Raw genomic sequence first — 23974 nt, 5'->3', positions numbered from 1 at the left:
GACCACCTTACAGTGCCACATTTCCCCCTGCAACCTCTGTGACTTCACTTAACATGACCCGCGGCCCCTGTCGCTGTTATGTGCCGCCCACCGGAGCACCGGCAGCTTGCGTATTGTTTACTCTCCTCTCTTTGTTGTCATGGTCCACTGGGGAATATCCTACAAGTGAACTGGCATTTGACAGGGGTTTGTATGTGGGAGGAGGAGGGGTGGGGGGTGGGGGGTCGCAGTGTGTTGGGAGTCACCTATTTCCTCAGGAGGCAGGGCCTTTTGGTCTGTTGGTCCACGCCGCGTGCGCCCCATCCACTCAGCCTCCTGCCCCCTCCCTCTGTCTCTGTCTCCCTGTGTTTCCCCACCGCTCCAGCCCGCCTGCACGCCTGACAGACAGACAGATGCTATCTGCCGTGCATCTCCAGCTCTGGGCTTCTATCACTCCCCACAAACAGCCCATTGCTTGCACACAGGCTGCAAATTTCGTCTGCCTCTCTCCCTTTAGATAAGGGGCAATATCAGTGACAGAACATATTTTATGTATGAAATGTAGCTCACAACAAGCAGTCAAGCATTAGGTTTGTTTAAATAGATGATCCTTATCGCCATTCTTTCAACACAGAGTTTTGACATTGTTCTCTGTTTATTTTTCTTTGCACACGATTCTTTTTTAATGCTATCTAGCCCCACAATTGGCTTTTAGAGAGGCTCCTGTCTGGGGGTTGAATTCATTGCTATTTTAATTATAGCCCGCTCAGTACAGCAGGACTGACTGTGTGTGGAATATTTCCTGCCCGGGCCGCAGTTGTTGTAGTTCTTCCTCCTAAACCCATCCAGTCAACACAGCAGCGGATTATTTGCCAGGGATTTCTCTTGTCAAAGAAGCGACTCTTTTCCCCTCCGAATGTTGGCTGTTGTTAGCATCAGATATTGGATGATTTCCATTTAGTGCTCAGGTTATGCTTGTCAGTTTGTGCCCAGCATTTTTGTAATGATGGAAATAAGATCTTACATATGCCATGAGTCTGGCTGACATAATAGTTTGGTTTGTGTGTGTGTCTGTGTGTGTGTTTGGGAAAGACGGTGGAGGTATCAGCGACAAAAACGCATTAGGAGATGTCAGTTTTAATATTTATACAGTTAACATATGACTTTTACTTTTTCTGTGCATATTTAAACACAGACAAAAGATGCATTTGTATTAAAATACATCTATACTGTATTTTTTTTGTCCAATAATATATCATTTACTGTATATTTACATTAACTGGATGTGTTTTTAGGATAACTCAACCCTTGTTTTGTCATAAAAAGCCCTGCCCCTGTACGTCCTGTTGGGTTTGCCCCCTGTAAACCCCCCAAAAAGCGAAGCCTAACCCCCACCGCACACACACACGCGCTCACACGCACACACAGAATAAAAGGGGGGGCACTCAGGTCATTACCATAACAAGCTGGCGTGTTTCTGAAGATACACTTGTTCAGAATAGACAGAAGCAAGAGGGGGGGAGGCCGGGGTGGCAACACAGGCCCAGTTTATTTCAATAACAACAGCCAGACACAAGGCCTATCTAGTCAGACTTTGAATGAAACACTTGGGCTCTGATGGAGCGATAAGACACAGATGCTAAAAAGGAGGATGGCTGAAACGGCCTCTTGACCCTCAGTTTGCTTTAGAATCGAGGAGAGCAAACGAGTAAACACGGTGAATGAAGCTGGTTGTTTTTCTTAGTTTATTTTGTTTTTTATTCATATTATTAAGTATTAATATCATGGAAGAAAAAAAGACTGCACCCTCTCTACCAATTTCCTCTTGTGTAAATTGTTAATTACAGGGTGATCATTTTCACATGAATGGCTCTGTGTTTACCGCAGGGCGACTGATCTATCCCCGGGGAAGACGATGTCAAGTGCTTTACACACAAACAGATGTGTTTCCTTTCTTTCTTTCTTTTTTTTTTTTTTTTAGCACAGGTAATCCTCGAGGTTAAATCTGGGCTAAACTCAACAGTGAAAAAGACCCCGTGCCTTCTTCTGTGTTCAGATAGAGCGCACACTTAGATTCAGAGGGAGATGTCCTAAATCTCAGCTTGATTTCCTATGTTAACCGTGGCTTAGCTTTGGCTGGGCTGGATGCAGGAGAGCCTGTTGAGAGTTAGCGGAGTAGTTGTAAATATGTGGTAACACTTTCAGTGGTAATCCTCCTGCACAAAGAATTGCCAGAGATTATGGACCGGTTGTCTGACAGAGAGAATCCTCCGGCACAATCAAATTCCTATGGCTGCTGAGATTTGTAGAGGGCACAATGCTGCACTGCTCGGCTCGCCAGTAATGTGAGGGCACGCCGTTCCCTAGATGGAGAGCTAAGAAGCAAATATAGCATGAAGTGCATATTAAGTAAACAGAGGGTGGCTAAAAATATAGCATCGTAGCCGAGGACGGCGGCAGGAGAATGGCGTTTTTGACATGTTTTTCAAAGGGACACAGCCGCTGTCCACTGGAGTGCACTTCAAGCGAGACAGTTTGACCTGTGCCTGTCCTCTCCTGTTGATCTCCCCCGACCCTCCGCGCTGACCCGAGCCGAGGAGACGTGAGAACCGCAGCCTCCTCCTCCACCTCCTCCTCGGAGCGCCACACAATCGCCCTCGCTGACACATTTTGAGTGGGGTTTAAGGAAGTGAAGTGAAGAGAGAGTGTGAGGGAGCGAGAAACCCCACCGCAGCCCCACAGCCCTGAGGATGAATAGAAGATAGAAGCCGTTTCATTTCAAAATCGGCCTCTGCACTTGGCTGAACCTACAATAAAAGTTGATAATTGAGAAGTGAAAGAGTAGGATCAATATGACTGTGAAAAAATGGAGGCTTGGGCTTATGTTTAATGCAGTTTAACTGATATTTAATATTTTCTGCTTTCTCTCTCTTCTTCTCCTTTTGTCCACATTAAAATACTTCAAAAAGAATTCTAATAAAGTGGAAATTAAAAGGAGCGTAGATTGGGGTTGGAAAGAGAGGCCTCTAATCCCGCTATCTCTTAATAATTCAAAGTCTCTTTTATTTTCTGAATAAAAAGCGGAATTAATCTGGCACTGTGAAGCTGTCCTCTCTTCTCACTGTTTAAATAAATCCCCGTTCGTACATTAGACGCGAGGAGGCCGGCTCTGGCTCCTCGCCAAGCTCTGTGTCAATTCCCTCCTGCCTCCTTTCTTTCTCTCCCAGCCCCTCTTTATTCCCTTTCTTTTGCTTTCTGCCAGGGAGGGACCTATGAGAGAAGCTGTGCCACCAGAGAGCTGCTATCTCCAGAACCTGCTCAGCACACAGGCCTATCACAGGCAGCTAAGACCACTTAGCTCAGGCCGCCAAAAGGCACCCTTATGAAACTTTACCCAGATATTAGGCCACTGTGAAGCCAAATGATATATTACAAAGGCATTGTGAAAGGAGGTGACCATTTATAGTATTTATATAAGGCTGCCCCAGCTGCCTGAGGAGTCACTATTTTGGCCTTCAACAGAAATAGAAAGGTGGGCGTTTTATCCGTCAGCCCGATTTTTTTTTATTTTTAATTGTGCTATTAATAAATGCAGTAATAATGAATTATATCATTATGTGTTTTGTTTCATTTAGCCAGTGTTTCTGTACAAGAGACAATTTCAACAATTCAACAATAAGTCCACTCCACAAAAGGACGGCTAAGTCGCACAGCTTTTCACAAGACAAAAGACAAGCCTTTGAAAACTGACACCATGAAATAAAAGGAGCTTAGGCTCCGCGAGTAAAACTGAGTAAACGGAGTAGACAGAGGAGTGGGGATATAGGAACAGGCCCGAGCATGAGCATGAGGGGCCTGCAGGCTCCTTGATTAGCACTGCCCTCTCTATCAGTTCGCAGACTGCCTGTCTTCAGAAACCTCTCGGCAGCAGGTCTCCCCTCCGTGTCCGTGGACTCCTCCTCTGGTGCCGCTGTGGGGCCAGAAGATGCTACAGCCGACACGCCGGTGCTCTCTGCATCCCAATGATGCATCTGTAGAGATCAGGCTGTCCTTGCTCCGATAGACGCCTTTTGTGGCGCTCCGGCATCTCAGATCCTCGGCTCGATCCTGGATCAGCCTTCCTGCTTGTCTCCTCTGTGGTCGGAGATTTATGGCATCGCTTTCCCCCCTTCTCTCGTCTTCTTCCTCTGCATATGCTCTGGCTCAAACTGCCCACACTTGCGATTGTGACGATACTTTCCTCCGAGACTCTCGCTGAGAGACAAACAATAGCTTCAGACTCTTTGCATTTTCTTCTGCGACTATTCATCCGGCGAGGCGCTGTGTTTGAAAAGCACACCAGTGTCATCCAATTGGCTGTTTATGATTTAACAATATGCTGGAAAATATCAGTATCTTCTCAAGGTGAAGCCTTGGACTTCTGCACCCTATAACCAATACACACATCTCATTTGATGTGTTGAAAACACCTGGATTTTGTGAGGCGCTTGGAAATGAGATTGACATGCCCGGTCGAGGGCCAAGTCTTTCTAAAAACCGGCACGATTCTTTTTTTTTTTCACTGCTATATTGCTCCTTGCAGAAATCTCTACTTTATGTTATCAAATGATAAAAAAAAATATCAAGAGAAGTAGGAAATAGAGGAGGCCCGGAGGGAAAGTGTAAAGGTGTGTCTTAAGTTCCCTGAAGGCAACAAAAAGTCATTTTCACTGAGGTGTGCGCTATTTTTATTTATGTACCTCACTCGCTCTGTTTCTTCATACATACTGTTTGTGGGGCTATCATTATAGCAGACAGAGAGGTGGGGGTAAAAACCATTTGCATTAGCATCACTGTCTGACTCCAGGCACTGAGCAATGATACTTTATTCCATACCATTCAGAGGGCCATTATCACTCTACCCCCTCTGTCCCCTCTTCCAGCAGGGAGCTCACACACACACATGCACACGCAATTACACGACGCTCCGCACACACTATTCCCATCCAGCCCTATCGCGGATAGCATCTCGTGCAACACTGGCACAGAGGTACAGGACGGGAGAGGGAAGTGGAGGGGAGGGACATTTCCGGAGGGGGGTCCTGGCATGTAATTGTCCTGGTGAGCACTCAATAGCACCTTAAACCAAGCAGGCAATCTACAAAGCTGTGCAGTGAAGGAGGGAAAGGCCCCGTGGCTATGGGGACCCTAATAGGAACTTCTTTCTCACAGAGATAAATGGAGAAAGTTCCTTTTATTTATCGGTAGCTGCTGTTTGGGACTGGGGCTATCAAAGCGCAGCAGTGCTATTTATCCCTCCAAAAAGGATTCGTCCGACACAGGGCTGAGGGCGAAAGAGGGAAAGAGAAGGCTAAGGAGGGGGGCGACCACTGGAAATTGGCAGAAACAGAAGGTCAAACTGTTTATCTTTTTATTCCCATGTCTCTCCCTCTCCTTCATTCTTCTACAACTGTCCTCTCTCCGTTTACCTGTTGTGGGAAGATACACAGCCGCAGTAATAAAACTCTTTTGGTAGCTGTTACTGTATGGAAAGCAGGTGGACTTACAGTATGTCAGTGAAGGATCAAACCAGCAGGGTTAAACCAGTATGATGCAGGTAAGGAGACTACATATCAAAATTATGAAAGTGAAGTGAAATTCAAAAGCAGGAGTGAATTGCAAATAAAACAGAATTACAAAAAAATACAACCTCCATCCACATCAGGCTGATGGCTCTGCTTTGTGAGCGAGTTTAAAATGCTAATACATGTTAGCTTATCAAACTGAGATGCCAAAGCAAGAGGTGGGCCCTCACCCGGTCCTCACCTGATTTGTTAAAACAACAGTGGGTGAAACGTCACATGTTCAAGTGCTTGTCCCCTCTGTGTCCTGAGAGTCACATGGTCACAGCTCCACTGTGGTAAAGCATTCATTTTGCTGTGGATGACTGAGCATTGTTGAATAAGCAGCGACATGTCCGCTCTCTGGGTACCCTGCTTTTGGACATTCAGGGACGGTGTGTCAATTTACACTTCTTAAATGCACTTTCTTCTCTTTTCACAACACATTCTCATTCCGACCTCGTCACATATCGATGTTTGGTCATGGACTTTCCCCACTGTCATACGACATGCAAGTCACCCTGGGTGCGTTGTTGATGTTCTGGGACACTGTGTCAACTTCCTGTTACATGTATTGTCTGTTTTCAAAATACTCTTCCATTTTAACAGGAAATGTACAGTTTGCATACAGTCTCTTTTAAAATAAACACTACATCAGTACAACACCACCTCCTGGTTGAAAACCAACACACACCCTGACTTTCACCCCTTAATTGTTGTTCTTCCCACCACATTTCTCCCTGACACTGCCGGGTGCCAGTAAACAATAACGACTGGCCGTGTATCATGCTGACGCGAAAAGACAGCGTTTTTCTGGTGTCTGGCGCTGGAAGTGACCAAGTGCCAGTATTCAACAACCTCAGAGTGAGACTGGTTGCTTTTCAAAACACACTTTGCTCTCCAACTCTGCAGTCCCCTTTATATCTTCAGAACATTTTAGCGACTTTCAGCCCTTTGTTTTGGTTCACTCTCATGGCTCTCACCATCGTCGTTTCCAGTCTCGGCAAGCACCTGTTTACAGCAAAAGTTCTTATAAACCCTGTGTTCTACTTACAGGCAGAGTTAGCAAATAGCTGATTCTGATTCTGATAAACATGGTGGACAATTTAGCAACTAAGAAGTTAGGTGGAGACCAAAACAGAGCGAAAAGGAAGGTGAGGAATGGACAGTCTCCGTGTTCATGTATATTTTTGAAAAGGATAACAGCTACATAAGCAATATGTCAAATTTTAGAGATGAACATCTGAGCATATGTACTGAGCATGCCCCCAGGAACACCGCTGGGCTTTGAAGCCAAAACGACATAATGACCGAACTATTACAACAGAGTCCATCGTGTGATGCCATGAGGCCAAAAATACTTTTTCTATGAGACTGACATTTGGAAAATGACACCTGTAAATCGGTTGTTAATTTTTTTTGTGTGTCACATTCCCCGTGATATGACTCGTTTCAGTAACGGGATTTGATCCATTCGGTCTGATAGCATTTCTAAAGTCTAGAAGAGCCTCCCAATTAAATCATGTTATCCCGATTCAAGTTAGCGGAGGGCTAAACCAGAAGTTTATCTCTCAGCCGGCCAAAACCTGTGGTGCAATTGCTCTGTGGGCCCAATGATGCAGAACATCCAGGTAATTTCATACCTGTGAAGTCAAATTTTTCAGCTTCATGCGCCACTGAACAACTTTTATAGTAATGAACAGGGCCTCCAACGCTGTGTGAAGCATGACATGTAACACAAGTGTCAGCATCTAGTGTGACACATAACATAAATGTGAGGCAGCATTGTTTAAACAATAACGATGGCATAACTAGGCAATAACAATCATTTACCATCCCTGTTATATGGCGGCAGATCTCATCCGCTGCTTGGAGGGTAAGGAGGTTCTGGAGCCAATTGACTCCCTAGTTTGTGGACATTTTCAGTTGCTGTTCTTCCTATTCAAGTTAGCTGCTAACTGCTACTACCTGCTTCTGAAATCTCCTGGTGGTGCGTCGCATACATAACATGTCATCAAAACGTCCCATCCGTCCCATCCTTCAGACTGTCCCTTTCACACAAACATCGATTCGGTGTTGTTACTACCTCAGTTGTTGGTTTAAAGGTGAGACAACTCTGTCCCCCCATTCTGTGTTCGTACGTTTTATACAGAACAGCACAGTGGGATGACGATGCAACTTTCCCGCCTTGAACAGGCAGTGTAAAAGAGGTTATTGTAATATGAAACTTGCTAAATAAATATTCCAGGCATAAATTACTAACATATATTTAAAGCATAAAAATTCTTACCTTCTAAGTAAAGCAACATTAGCCAAGTGTCCCAGTTCTGCCACCAACATGTGGAAGTGACCTTACGACTGTGATGGATCATCAAACCAATCTCAAATTAATGCCATCACTTCCTGGCTCATTTACATCAGTCTCATCTACAGTCGGTGTCCTGGCAGGAGGAGCTCAATGGACGGCTCTCTTTGAAGCCGAGCGTGGTTTAGGAGGTGAAGGAGGACTGGGCAAACCACATGCCGGTGATGAATGACTTCACTGATCCATTACTGTCTATTTTAGTCCCGTAATCCAAGTGGGAATGCCCACATCAAAGCCTGGCTCCTTCCTAAGAGGAATTCCCCTCATACTTGGACATGCAAATGAGCAGGGCCTCCTCCAGGCCCCCACACCTGATTGAGGCGTGCAACGCCATTGCCAACGACGTGCCATGGGAATTACATACCAAGGGATGGCATCCAATTGGACCAAACTCTCCCTAAGCAATTTGCTTTGGCTTTATTCACTGGCATAGTCAGGCATGGCAGCACTTCCTTTATTTCACGGCCATGCCGCAAGATTTCTGGCTGGACCTCGCTTGGAAGCCATATTATGGCTGAGAAAGGAGGAAAAGAGGGATTTGGTTTTTACAAAAGAATAGAGCATGGATCTGTGTCAGTGTCTCTGCTCATTCAGGTTTCGGGGATGTTTTCACTTGTTGCCTGAGCTTATGATGAGATGTTCATGATTCTCTTCCTGTTCCTGATCCTATTTGTACAAAACAATTGTCGCTGCTTAGAGTTAGCTCTGCCAAACAAGTTTCCACTCCCCAGGAACAAAGGGACGCATGCATGTGATCATCTAAAGCTACTGCTACAATGCTAATTCATCTGTCTGAGTCAGTGCTGCAGAAGTGCAGTACAAAATGTGTGTGTCCTTTGGTCTATTTCAAATGCGCCCCGCAGCACAAATACAGAACACAGCACATAGTTTTCCAGAAATAAATAGAAAAAAATAGTTGTTAAAGATAGAAAAATTTATGCAACCAGACTGATACTTGTAGTGAGTTTCACTGTCCCAGAAAGGGAAGGAGCTCAAAAAAAGAAGGTCACACAGCTCCCTGGACACCACAGCCAGAGAAATGGCGAGGGAACAAGGAAGGAATAATAGATATTTCAGTGAGCATTTCTTAGCAGGAAAAGGGAATTTATGTACATGTAGATGAGAGAGAAGAAAACGGGTCAGTGACTGTGATGGACCATCTTTTGGAGAAGAAGCCTGGCTGAGGGAGCAGAAGCACACGTTTAATTTCTGCTCAGCCATGCATTCACCTGCCAGAACAGCAGACGCCTGTGCCTGCAGTCAAAGAGCAGGGCTCTCTTCACGTCAGAATCACAAAGTGGAGTTTTCTCTCCTTGTAGATAATGAGATAGCAAATGGGCGAGTGCCACGGCCCTTTTTCTTGGAGAGCCCTTATATGTGGCTCTTACACCTCTGTGGGTTCACGCTTTAGCTGGGCTCTGCTCGCACACCCCCGCCATAATTAATTTGTCTTAATTGCCCTGCTGCTCTGGTCGCTGTCCCAACATTATTTCTGCACTCTCTGCAGATTTAACGTTTAAAAAAATCTCCCAGATCAGTCGGCAGGGGGACGGGAAGAACAGCGAGCCTTTTGTGTCCCGAACAAAGTCGACAAAACAACCACAACATGAGCCTTTGTGTTGTATAATGTTTCTGACTTTAAGAAAAGAACAGACTAAATTCCAATTAATAATAATAATAAATTATTATAATATTGAATGTGTACAACAGTTTCTCCTCTAATGTTAATTGTTGCCTTTACAGAGCCCCTTTTCATTGTTTAGAAATATATTAAAATTAGGGTTGATTCAATATAATTATTATTATTTGTGGTATATATCCATGTTGATAGTTTTGTATTACAGCATGAAGATGTATTTAGATTTTTTATTCACACCTAACAATACTACAATGTAAAATACTCTATCACAGTCCTTAGAAAAGTATGTGTTCCCAAAGCGTTAACACTTTATGAGCTAAGAAAAACAGCCCTGTTTCCAACCTTATGAGAAGGAATGTTTCAGATAACCAAACTGTTCATTGCTTTTTAAGAATTAGGAGAAAGGACCACGTAATCCTGAGGTACTAATCACAAAATCTTTTCTTATTTTTTTCAAATTTAAAACCAGGAAACAGCGATGGTTAAAACAGCAGCTTAATCAAACCCTTTTTTTTTTTTTTTTTTTAGCTTTTGGTAATGACAGTTTTTTTAAAAAATGCAAATGAATGTGATAACCAAGAATTAATGCTTTGCCTTCATGAACCAGTCAAGTTGCACTTACAGTTTACAACTATATCTGTAAAAAAAAAAAACACCAACAGCACAGCAGATCTATGTAGTCACCACAGTTTCAAGGTGAACACCCAATTCAGTATCTGACCAAATGTCTCCCCTTCTGTTCCTGAGATATGATGCTGAATAATGGACATAGTGTTTTATGCAGAACATTATGATGTCACAGTGAAGCTGACCTTTGACCTTTTGGATATAAATTGTTATTATTGTATAACATATCTATATCTATCATATAATTGTATTGTATTATCATTGTTTTATCCTGTTAGACATTTGTGTTATTTTTTTGTCATAACTAGTGTATAAATTCTTGAGTTATGGCCAAAAACATGTTTTGTAAGGTCACAGTGACCTCTGACCTAAGACCACCAACGTCCAATCAGTTCATTCTTGAGTCCAAGTGAACATTTGTGACAAATTTGAGGAAATTCCCTCAAAGCATTTAAAATATCTTGTTCACGAAATCAGACAGATGCAAGGTCACAGTGACTTTGACCTTTGACCACTAACATTCACAAGACTGAGATGGATGAAAGGTCACAGTGACCTTTGACCACCAAAATCTAATCAGTTAATCCTCAAATCTGAGTAAACGTTTGTGCCAAAGTTGTAAATGATTTCGGGTAAAGATGGTTCACCCGTTAACTGCTTCTGGACACTCTTTGTAATTTATATATTTTGTCATATTGGTATATCAGATTTGCCTCTGGGCCTGATATGGTCCACAGGCTGCCAACTGAATAGGCCTGATGTAATAATATAATCTGAAACATTCAAAATGACCAAAGTTGGAGATGCAGGGTTTTGTAAGTGTATTTAAGTATCATTAGAAAAAACTATGCTAGGGATCAAAAGTACCGTACAGATAAAAACCACCCCATCAGTGCTTATTAGATAACTGACGTGTAATCACTATTTTAACAGTGTAGCTGGTGGAGTTAATAATATTTACTATTTTACAGTTTCATCATGTCTGAATGTATGTCAAACATTCAGCCTGCAGTGGCCTGCAACAGGGTCCAATGACTTTTCACACCCAGTATTGCTGCACTTGTGAGGGATAAGAGATGTCAGGTTTCTGGAGCAAGTCAAACAGGAAATAGCTGACTTCATGTGAAATGCTGCTTCAGAGGCTTCTCACCCTGACCACAAGACAGTTCTCCGAAAATACAATGAATACTTATCGTCACTAAAGTGATGGTCAGAGGTGTCATATTGAAATTTAAGGTGTGTTGATTGATTCACGTCGTCAGCTCATGCATTGAGTAACATTACAAGTAAACATTCCACCTTAAAATTTGTTAGCAGTCTGCCCAGTGAATTAAATTATAGTTTACTGATTAAACTCTCCACAGTATGAACAGTGGTCACATGAGCCTCAAAACCAGACACAACTCAGCCCTGAGCAGAGTGACCGTCTGCTATTGACCAATCAACAAACTGCAGTGTTTCTAGCTCCACCTTTTAGTACCAGATCTGTGTGCTAGGTACCCCAACAGAAGGGGGACCAAAAATGGGGATGGTACGAACGGTTATTTTGGTACCATCCACAACTTTTCACAACGGAAACAGGAAAAGAGCGTACCAAACTTAACTGAACTGAACTGTATGGCTCAATGGACTGTTTTAATGATGTGAGCATCACGCAATTGTAAAAATTAAAATGAAACTATATGTCTGGATGGCTGAATATTAACCAGTGAACCACTTTTGAATTTTTTTTTTTTTTTTAATTTTATTTTATTTTTAGTTTTTATGAGCCACCCTCTACACCATGTTCTCTGGCAGAATGCCCTTCTATCGTCTTCCACTAGGATTCCCCACCCAGAAAGCCCTGTCTGGCAGATTTGTGCCTTTCTTGTGCTCCTTTCACAGAGCAGAGAATGCAGCTGAAAGGCAGGGCCGGCTTCCTCGCTGCCCCGGGACCAGTCCAAATTGTAATCCTATTCCTCTGTTTATCAAAAAGAGGGAGAGAGCAGAGAGAGGGAGGCATTGAGCTGACAGCTTGATTGTGATGCTCCTGTCTGATAACTCAGCTAACCTTATCCATCTATTTCACCTCAACCTTGCAGCCATGTCCCCAACCCCCTTCCACCTGCTTCATCCTCTACCCTGTGAGAGCCACACACACACACACACACACACACACACACACACACACACACACACACACACACACACACAGAGGCTTACCTTGCACACACACACGCACTCTCTCTGTCTCTCTTTTTCTCTCTCTCGTTGCCGTAATACACACACACAAATAATCACTGCACACCTCTGACCCCTTTATCGAGTGTCGGTGTTAATCCTCATCTCTCTGCTCAATGCAGAGCACAATCACAGAGACCCGCAGGACCTGCAGTTAGCGCTGTGGTTAAGTAGCCCACGGTAAAGAAGTCTGTGATAAAGGTGGCACAAAGGGTCAGTGGCTGCTAGGAGCACGGGCCCGAGCCCATGACTGGCCATGGCCTTGAGACAGGACAAAGAGGAGGGGTGCGGAGGACGTGCAGGGTAATAGAGGGATTGGAGAGGAAGTGGAGGACAAAGAGAGAATGTGCACGGCAAGGGTTAGGCTAATACACCGGGATAAGACGCCAGCATGTACAGTGTGTTCTTAAAAAGCTATCTTCAGTCTTTCATGTTCCTTATTAAAACTCCACAGTGCTGAATGTATTAAAGCGAGGGCTTTCAGACCGACACTGTCAGCCCACCAAATCACAAATCAACACAACTGCTGCCTGATTTTTGTCTTCATTTGTTCACGTTTTGGCAAAGCGGCACTATTAGACGTATGTCGAATCAGCTATTAGCAGTTTCTTTCTGCAATGTGCCAATGAATGTACAGTCAGCTACCACCGGATCACTTTAATATACAAAAAGTAAAAAAAAAAAGATTCTCAGCTCTGACATGTTGTTTTGTTGTTTATGGATGTTTATTTACAATGATCTGAGATAATGATATATATATAAAGTGCATTTTCCACTGAATCTAAAAACGTGTATCATGCCTCTGTGTTAGATTTGACTGAGTCATGACTCAGATAAAGGGGGGCAATTATTAATTGAATAAAGGACCTTGAAGGGTTTTGGCATCTTTCAACCTGGACCCTATATTCTTGTTCAGTGAGAGTGCTGCAGCCGGCAGCGGCAAGACAGACTTACTGTAACCACTCTGGGGTTGTTCATACCGTCAATTAATGTCCACTAAAACAACTTGTTTTTGCCACTGACAGGCTCAGACTGTTATTTTAAGTGTCTGACAACATTATGGAAAGGATCCCTACAGCAACAGACTTTCTTGTTGAAGTGTAAGATCTGTTTTGTTTAACAAGAAACCTCCCCGAAATCGCCATCACCAAACCCACCAGACTTTGACTTTGAATGAAGTGTGTTTTACACAGATAAAATTAGTTTCTTTTAAATGAGGTCCCCAACTGGTTTGGTGGAAATTACAGACTGCATAGCCACGGTGATGTCATTGGTTTGTGGATTCTCATATTTAAAGCATCAAGTTCGTTGTTTCAACCATTGCCATCTTGGATTTTTAGAGCAGGAAGTGACCAAATTTGGGCAAGAGGATGCAACAAGCAAGAATCTCTTTCACTGTAGCGATGCCTCACAGATAGCCTGTCACTCAAGCAGCCCCGCTCTTAAATATGCGTAACTTTGGGCCTTAATAAAATGTGAACAGGTGAGTTAAAAAAAATAATTCACCCCTTGTACAGCTGTCATGAACATGGAAATTAGCTTAGATTCCCAAACTGTTTTTGTACCAGGCTGTAAACGTGTTTATTTCTGCTGTAAAGTTGGACACTTGAAGACTGGACTCATTGGGGATTGACTCACTTCTGGAGCCAGCCTCAAGTGGCCATTAGAGGAACTGCAGTTATTGGTTAATTTTTTTAGCCCCATAGGTTGTAACTTGGTTAAAATAAACCCTTAATTCAAACAGTTAGATGTGACAATATGCTGTTTTTATATATGCTAAAATTACTGTTTATTTAAATGGATTCTGGTGGGTTTGGCGATAGCAATTTCAGGGCTGTTTCTGGTTAAACCAAATGGTCTGTCTCTGTGGAGTCTTTCCATAATGTTGGCAGACATTGAGAGTAATAATCTGAGCCTATCAGTGGCAAAAACTCTTTTAGTAGATGTACATTGACAGTGCCCAGAGTGGTTACATTGCAGCCTGTTTCATCACTGCTGACTGCAGCTCTCTCTTTCAATACTAGACAAATTTAATGTTCCTGTAATTCACCTAGACACAAAAACATGTGAAATAAAGGTCCAGGTTGAAAAATACTAAACTTTATCTTTAATTGTCTGCCTGAGCTGAACTACTGAACGTAATCGAGCCAACTTCCTGTTGATTTTAGAGCGGTGGCATGCACCTGTCCCTTTCACCTCACGCAGTATCTTTGCCTCATGTGCTTTAAACGTTAAAATCCTGTCTCATGTGTTGAACTACCATGTACATTAGTCAGTCTGGCAGCCGTCATACGTCAGCTAAGTTAACAGATGTTTTGCAATTAATATCATCTAATTACTGTGTAATGAAAAATTACATGCTTCCCATTAAATTAAAGCTTGCGGAGGATTTTCACATTGATGGACTGTGGAGTGTTGATAAGTAACATATTTAAATTGAAGCCATTTGCGGGTTTTATGTTAACATCCAGCGACTGTGATTCAGCAAATCAATCAAGCGCAGCACAGGTAGCTTTAATGATACTCTCCTATGTTCAGAAAACATCCATCTTCTCTGCTCATTCCGCCGGAGCCCGCTCTGACGATTGTCCTTGGGACACCCATATGACACATGACGACATGCCAGCCAGCCAACACAGAGACACGGGCGGACCCACGTATACAAACACCCATGCACGCTCGCATAGACAGACACACACACACACTCTAGACAGCTTCACTGTCAGAGATAAATGATGCCTGACACTGTGGCCTGGAGAAATGGGCTGACTGAGCAGCAGTGAGATGAAGATACTTCTCACAAAGGTTCCCTGAGCCAAACAAGTAGTGTCCCTGGGAAACCTGGGCGCTGACTTCTGTAGCTCGAGGGCCACGTGTCAGTCAAAACATCCTCCAAACAACACTCTGAAAGCTGACGAACTTTATCACCCAGACACAAACTTGTAGACTGACAACTTAATGGCGGGGTGTGCTCAGTCCACAGCATGAATAAAGACATCATTCAAAAACAAATCAGGAATTGTGCATTTATTCCACATTAATAGACTGATTACCGCACGTCTCTGATATTCATGAATATATTTTTTATATATTTAATTGCTGGAGCCAATGCTTGCCTTTGATTCTTCTGTTGACAAAGACTGATGTGAGTTCAAGTCGATACAGAGGACTTTTAATGTGATGTCTGTCTTTTGTGCTATGAAACAATAGCAGCTGTAGCTCAGGGGCTTCTCTGTGCTGTGGGAGCCCCAGACACAGACAGGAAGGGAAGACTATACACAATGTTCTGAGACCTATCCCCTTTAGGACGATCGGATAAGTCAGTCAGAGGGCCCCTCCGCGGGCCTGGAGGTCAAGGGCCACGCCAGTCAGACAAGACACAACAGAGGCTTCGCCTCTACGTGCCAGGTGATTGTGTAAAAATGCACGCAGGAGAACTGTTAAGGACTGCCTTGTATGAGCTTTATCGCATGATGAAATAGGACACAATGACAGAAAAAAGAAAGAACAGAATGAAATGTAAAACTGCTCCAAGTGCCTCCTTCTAAAAATATCTGCGGAGGGAGGGAGGGTGGAAAAAAAAAGTGTGAAAAATAGAAAAAGGAAACAGGCCTTTTACAACTTTAAAGAGAAAGAGGCTGTGGAGTGAACGGGAGAAAATATTTACTCAGGGAATTAGTTCAGGATCATTGTGTGCGTGCAGGGCTTTAGTTCCCTGGCTCCATTTCAAGGCCCAAGTGGCTCAACTGGAGCTCCCTCCAGGGCAGGCCTAATTATCACAGGGCTAGGGCCATTAAAATGCTTAACTAACCTCGTTTCTCCAAAACGCACAGATTAACGCCAGCCTCCAGCAAAGTGTCGGGAATAACCCTGCTGCCTAATACCCTCTTTGATTTTTTTTTTTTTCTCTAGTGTGGAGAGGCGAGGCAGAGGACTGGTGTGGTAATAGTTATGGATGGATAAGAATACTGAAAGTTACGGTCCCATCAACCCGTCCATTCACTGTAAATGCTGCTGCACAGGCTGCAGGAGGAAGCACAGGTAGTCCTGAAGAGTAGACTGTGTACCTGTCTGAATAAATCCATCGCAAATCAGCGGTGGGAGAAATACTCACAACGTATAAAATAAAGCATAAAGTCACAGTGTAAAAATACTCAGTTATGAGTAAAGTCCTGCAGTCATGATTTTACTGTGGTAAAAGTACAAAAGTATCAGCATCAAAGTTTACTCAAAGTACGGAGTGCAGAGTGGCTCATTGCAGAATAATATATTATGGGATTATAATCATTGATAAATTAATGTACAAATGCCTTTAATGCTGCTGTTGGTATTACGTTATATACTGATAGGTAGCTTAATCTAATAATATTTTTTTATTTATTATCACATTTTATTTTTGATTATTGTTAGTGTTTCAGCTTTGCCTCTCCCCTGTGTTTCCTGTTTCCCCCTTCTTTTGTCTAATGTTTGTTTTCAGGCTGAATCCAAATGTCCGCACTTCACCACATTTTGACCCTTGGACTTTGCGGGCGCATTCACGGGAAGTCCGGGAGTGCTTCGCACTGTCCAAATCCACAATCCAACAAGTCCACAACGGGCCTCAAGTGGACTTTGTGCAGACTTCCAGAGAGTCCACTTGTCAAATACCGACACTTTGTCACGACCCTAGACGTGTGATACCAACGCCGAAGGCACACTTTGGCACCTCCATGAGACGCACTGGACTGTCTACTAACTCCAGTGCAAACCTATCTGCAGCAATACTTGACATGCTGAGCAACTGACGCAGTATAAAGAGCGAGACGTCAGCGTAGAGCGGGCAGGAGGGGAAGTGGATTTTCAGCCAGGAGACTGATCCACTTCCACCAGTCCGCCACCAGGAAAATTATCTGCTAAAGGTTGTTGCATGTTGTCGTGTCATTACAGACTTCATCATAGAAGAATACTGGTGATCGACACATCTGGGTGATGCTGAACTGTGCGTTATCATGTTCAGTGTATGTCAGTTAATATACCTGCAACACCTACACCGTATCCTGTTCTGCTTTAATGTCCTAAGGCTGCTTGAAAGCAGCGGGGATAAGGAGCTGGCCTGTGGTTTGTTTTTTCCTCATCCTGGTGATGGGCACATCTGGGTGATGCTAGTATGTTGGATGTGTTTCCACTCACATCTTCTACAACTGCAGAGCAACACCGGCACACAGTCCCATTCCTGGACCCGGGGGTGGGTCCTTCAGCTTACACGCCATTCTGTTTGTTATGCTAACCTCAATATTTGTTTATTGAGTTTAGGCCCACAAATATGGATCCATATCTCATGATTATTAGACTTTGATCCTCTGCCTGACCCCCCCCCCCCCACCCCCTAATTTTGTAAAAAGGTCTAGGCTGTTCTATATCTATCTAGACTATGAATGGGTCATGCTTACGTTTTATAATCGCTGACGACTTGTGAGGACAGTCAATAAATCCTGCTGTTGTTGCTCAAAAGAAAGAAATAAAAAAAAAAAAAGCATAAATCAAGTGTGTGCAGACCACGGCTATCTTTAATGACATGCTTGACAATTCACCACCATGTTTTATTTTCTACTTATTTTACTGTGATCTAAACTAAAACTAAAGAGGACATCTGAATCGGAATCAAACCCGTTCAGCCAGAAGAGCAACTTCAACACTCGTCATAGCAGGTAAACCACATGTGTAATTAATCACTTTAATGACAGCTCCATTCTATTTAAGGGCCCCATAAAGTCAGAGTCAACATGTATAAAGTCACATCAGGAACTGGCACAATTAGTTGGTGCATATGTGGAATATTTTATTCGTTGGAGCGACTCACAAAGCAGGTAGCAGATATTGCTGCCAAGCTAACCGCTAACACGCTAGCCAGCTGAAACATGCTAGCACTAGTCAACCACAATAACTTTCTTCTTTCTTTCTGTGTATGAGGCCATTTACTTCCTCCGACATTTAGTTCTCAGGATTGGACACTGTTTCATCCAGTATTTGCTGAGGAGGGAAATAAAAGGAGCAAACAGGAGAATAAGTTCACACAGTTTACTCATCTATAGCATTGACTCATGTCTCATCACTGTCTGCAAACCCTCCCTCTTTGGTGGAGCAGCTTATACTCCGACAGATGAGGTGTGAATTCTCGGTTCACCATATTTGAATGAATGAAGTGATTTAGCTGCACAGTTTCAGCATTTTAAATGCTGGTATGACCAGGCCTTGATGATGATAGAATTGGTAAACCTAAATGAAAATACAGTCAAAATCGAACGAGTCCATCATGAATGTTATTCCTTATACTGGTGTTTTTCCTGTTATGACAAATAGAGATGCACCAAATGCAATTTCCTTGGCTGATTCTAATTTTCTTTCTCTCTATGAACTATATTTGACAGCACACACAAACACCTTGTAACTTTTCTTCAATTAAATGTATGTATATATTGAAGCAGTGACTATGAAATAACTTTTACATTTTCTCCAATACTGCAGCCGTTACAGGACCATCTTTGGCTCTTAAACAAATCTCAAAATAAAAAAGAAGTGCTCCAGGTTAGGGGAGACTGGGGATTGTTGTAACAGCACCACTTTCATCTACAGGCCCATATCCACCAGTTCCTTTGGAACCAAAAGTAACCCTTCAGACATGGTACCTAGACCCTAGGTCCGTTTAGTGTTTCCACCACAAACAGTACTCTTAAATGTGGGCGGGGTTGTTGTCACTCACTGCTCCGTCCAGCGCTCACTGTATTTCCTCATTATCCGTGACACAGATGGAAGTCTGCACCTCGTTTACTGTCCACAGAACGAGGCTGCACAGTGACATTTTCAGAGCAAAATAGAACAGGCTGCAGTGAGAGTCTCTCTCCATGGGATATTTAAAAATAGCAGCTTTGAGCATTTAGTCCTTCTCAGGCAAGCTCAGGGGTTTAGTGTTGCTGCAGCACACAGGAATGACGCTCCACGGCGCTTTTTTTTCTCCAAGTGAGGATCAGAATATATGCAGTTCACATAATCCAGCCAAAATAAATGTATATAAAACAAATGTTTGAAGATCCACTCATTACTAAAAGTAATGATCAAAGTTGTCATATAGAATATTTAAGGTGTGTTGATGGCTTCACGGCGTCATCTCCAGCACTGAGTAACATTACAAGTAAATGTTCCACCTTAAAAGTTGCCAGCAGTCAGCCCAGTGAATTAAGTTATTATATCTCCAACTCCAGCTGCTGCAAGGTGGTGGACGTTTAATCATTTAAATGTCTAATCGCGAGCATCCCTAGTGGTTAGATGAGCTTCAAAACAAGCCACAACTCATCCCTGAGCAGAGTGACTGTCTGCTACTGACCAATCAACAGACTGCAGTGTTCACAGCTCCACTTTTTAGTACCAGATCTGTGTGCTAGGTACCCCAACAGAGGGGTGACCAAAAATGGGGACGGTACGAACGGTTCCACTGGTACCATCCACAACTTTTCACAGTAAAAACGGATAAAAAACATACAAAACTGAACAGCACCGTACTGCTCGGTGGAAACAAGGCTTTAGAGTTTGAACTATGAGTCATTACACATTTTTATTGGATAACTCCTTCTGACCTTGCATGTGAAATTTCATAGTTGTGTGAAGAATTGTGCAGATTTTACAGCCAAAACACTGATTTTCATTCATTTCTTTAACTGCTTATCCTGTTAGGGGTCACGGCTGACCCCTCTGCTGCTCTGATGCAGATTATCTGTGATGAAGCTGAATACATCAACTGGTAACTTTAAAGTGCAAGACGATACGAACCCAATTAAACTGTGTGCATTCAGTGCATACAACATATAAACAACAGACACAAATAACGGAGCTGCTAGGAATTCTGGGTCTCTAAAGAAGATGTGATAATGATAAGCCGATCTTTAACCTGTAAAACCTTGCAAAATCAGACCTTTTCTTTAAAATGCTCCCTGCAAGGCAGCAAAGAGCCACAGTTAATGCATGTTTTTATACATATGTGTCTTCACAAATCTGGTGGGTACACAATATTCAAAATCACTGCATGTATTGAACAGGAAACAAGGTCATTTGTATGCAGTGCGCTGTATAATGAATATAATTAATCTTGGCAATAAGACCCCACGCCTATACAGATGCCGATCATGTTTTAGCACTGCTCTAAATGAATTTGTTGTGCTACCCACTTTGTCTTTCAGGCATTGAGAAGACATGAATGAAGTGTCTGATAGCAGGATCACGGTCTTTGTTCAGGATAACACGAGGATTCATTGGTTCATTTAAACAACTGTCGAAAAATCAGTGCAATACGGCACGATTATTTTTCAAAATGCGTTTTTCTTTTTTAAATAAGCAGGGTCTCTTGATCTTAAGGAAATCAAATTAAACTCAAATCCAATCTGGATGACTGGAACGATGTGGTTTATCCTTACATCCCAATTCAAGCACAACATGCCTGTGAAGTGTTTTGTAAGCGTTAACCCATTGCTCCCTTTTCTACGACCTTATCATCGCAGCTTTGTTTTGCATGTAGGTGCATGTTTTCTGATTTAATGCTATTTATTGTTTTATTGAATATTATCAACGAACAGCACACCCAGATTTAATTTACAGGATGCCAGTTCTGCACTGTTCAATGCTAAGAAATTTAAATTCCTGCTCTTATTAATGTGGTCTCATCCTTTTTTACTCTCCTACAGGTGCTCCTCAGAGGAGCCACTTCATCTCAACATTCAGGCATTTTTTTAATCTTTCATCTCCAATTATATCACACTATTCATCATTCTATCAAAGTATTATCTGTATAAACACTGTTGTATACACTGACAGGTGGCTGCTCCCTTTAGGGAACCATCACACTCTCACGATTGTGATGCATTGAGTCGACAGTTTGAGGAAACATTGCTGATGTAATTGGGAAGCAGATGCTAACTGGTAGCAAAGTAAACTGGGACTGACTTTTCATTTTGTTTAACTCAAGCACTGTGAGGGAGCCTTATGTCACTGAGATTAATATTAGCAGTTTAAGCTGTTGATACATTTGCAATGACCCATCTCAGTCATACTATATATTAATGTGCTTAATAGGGGTGTAACGGTACACAAAATTCATGGTTCGGTTAAATACGATACAGTGGTGTTATGGTTTGGTGTCTTTTCAGTATGGCAAAAAAGTAGAAAGAAAAATGTATTTATTTTTTACAATTTTAAATGTATAAAAACTAATAAAATTCAAGCTTTTGTTTTTTGTACTAAGCAATAATTACAGTCTGTTACTCACCTTATTCCTAGCCTGCGTGATCCCTTGCGCAAATTATGTGCGCATCAATTTCAAATGGTAACAGTTTTTTACAGTACTCTATTCTTCTTTCCAAGAGCAATTGGGAAATAAAACGTGGAACACACCATCTGTTACAGTTCAAACAGGATTATGTGATCACCTCAGCCATCTCTGACAGCCATCTCAAAGCATGCTAGCAATTAGCTTGCCTTGCTCCGTTAAAATATTAACGTTAACCTTAACATGGCTGGAACTAGCTTGAGGTAAACATCTGCTCCTTCTAAAGATGATTTCTGATTTCTGATGACTTATTAAGAGATACTTTCACATTCGGCAAACATGTAACATAATTCAGTATTAACTGTAGCTCCATGTAAAGTGAATAAATGTGATGTTTCCCAGCTAATCCTCCGTTCGTCTGAGTTAGCAACGCAGTTTACACGTTTTTTTAACTTCTAATTCATTAAAACTGTTCTGAGCTGAACATGATGCTGAATTTAGCAGCAGACTTCAATAACAGTAACATGAAGTAGTAGTAAAAGAAATAACTTTTAGCATTCATTTTTATGATATAAAGGAAGTACGGTAAATCAGTAACACATTCTCAGCCCTAGTAACTAAATACATATTTCAAGGTTTGTTGCTGAGTTTATTTTATAACGAGCAATTCTCAAATGTAGGTTGAGAATGAAGTCAGACGGGGAAAGACAGGGATATCATGTACTGACGTTGAGTGACGGACCTCTCAGTCTAGGTGTCATTCTCTTCTGCAAATTCTGATTAAACACTTTTTTGCTAAGTCTCATGAAACTCTTGTGGGTTTATTTCTCATATCAATGGTACCTTTGGCAACAGGAACAGGCTCTTTTTGTTCTGGTTACATGTTCAACACACAGTCGCTGAAGACATAAATTTAGCTTAGACTGATTGTTAGTCATTACGGATACGGACAGTGCAACAGGTACCAGAGCTCCACAAAGACATTTTAGAAAATGCTAAGTTAACATTAGTTAAAAAATAAATTGGTGTTTGCTAAACTGAAGGCAAATTACTTTAGAAAGGAACCAGTGTTGGCGGTTAGCCACCAAGAGTAGCCACTAGGACTAACCACAGACAGTCTGTGGGACTAACTAGCTTAATGCTACAGCTATCTCACTGGAAGTTGCCCCCATAATCATTTCCACAGAAGTGCCCTCAGGAATAAGGTGGATAGTCTGAGTGAAGCACAATCGGTGATTTTTTTCTACACACGTTAAACATGTTTGAACAGTCAGTGCCGATCGGAACACAACCACAGGGCCAACGCCCTAATTTTAGCCCTTTAACCGGCGAGATGCAGTGACGAGCCACCACACAATACTCTCTGTCTGGGCCCAAGCAGCAATTAAACATCATCCCACATGAGAGTTTAAAAGACAGACTGAAGGCAGAAATATATAAAAAGAAGAAACCACTGTAAAGTTTTCATCAGCCTCCATGCTCCTTCGTCTCTACTGTTTACCCGTTCTCTGACCTGTCTGAGACATTGAACGTAACACATGTTGCGTTCACATCTTATTTATGCTGTGTTCAAGTGGCCATAAAATGTCACCATACGAAACTGTACTAAGAAAACTTGTTTTTGCAGAATTGTCAAATTGAATGTGTCTTCAGGAAATGTTGTAAAACACTAAATTCTGTGCCATGAATATTTTCTTCATGCTTATACAGATGATTATTAGTCCTTTTTGCTTCTTGTCATTTCCTATAAAGTCTGTCTGTGGTTGACATACTGTAGTCTCTCTGTCTCCTTTTCTGCCCTTTTGTCAATTTCATAGACTCGCAGCCCTTTGTGCCTCTCACCTACATTACAGTATGCTAACACTAACACTGGGATTCAAGGAAAAATACAACCCTGTTTGCCTGAATTAAAGAAGCATGAGCATTGCTAATTATTTTAGTTATTCCACAAATAATCCTTTTAGTCATTTTTTGCCTCGGAAAAGGGGAGAAAAATGCGGTAATAAATAAATAAAACCCCAAATAAATAGAGACTGATTTGAATGCGGTGTCAGGGGAGATGTAGTGCAAAGGCGCGATAATAGCTAAGCTAGCTTATAACATCTTTGTTTTCACTGAGCACTGTGCTGTGGTCTCTGGGGCCACAAGAGGATTTTTGGCAAAGCTGTTCTTCTCAAGGTCCACACTTTGCAAACACTCAAGGAGGCTTCTCTCTGTGTTATCAGTGAATCACGATCCACTCACACTCTCAG

At 42.4% G+C, this 23974-nt stretch overlaps 2 protein-coding genes across 2 annotated transcripts in view; one reads left to right on the top strand and one right to left on the bottom strand.

The window, feature by feature from the left end:
- Window positions 1-23974, bottom strand: part of sox14 (SRY-box transcription factor 14) — a 203368-nt gene that overhangs the window by 44078 nt on the left and 135316 nt on the right. The gene's annotated exons all lie outside the window — the stretch shown is intronic.
- Window positions 1-23974, top strand: part of LOC125895849 (uncharacterized) — a 369147-nt gene that overhangs the window by 343612 nt on the left and 1561 nt on the right. The gene's annotated exons all lie outside the window — the stretch shown is intronic.

The sequence above is a fragment of the Epinephelus fuscoguttatus genome, linkage group LG10 (genome assembly GCF_011397635.1).
Source record: "Epinephelus fuscoguttatus linkage group LG10, E.fuscoguttatus.final_Chr_v1".
In the NCBI taxonomy this organism is placed as follows: domain Eukaryota; kingdom Metazoa; phylum Chordata; class Actinopteri; order Perciformes; family Serranidae; genus Epinephelus; species Epinephelus fuscoguttatus.
This window is presented reverse-complemented; position numbering and strand designations above follow the sequence as displayed.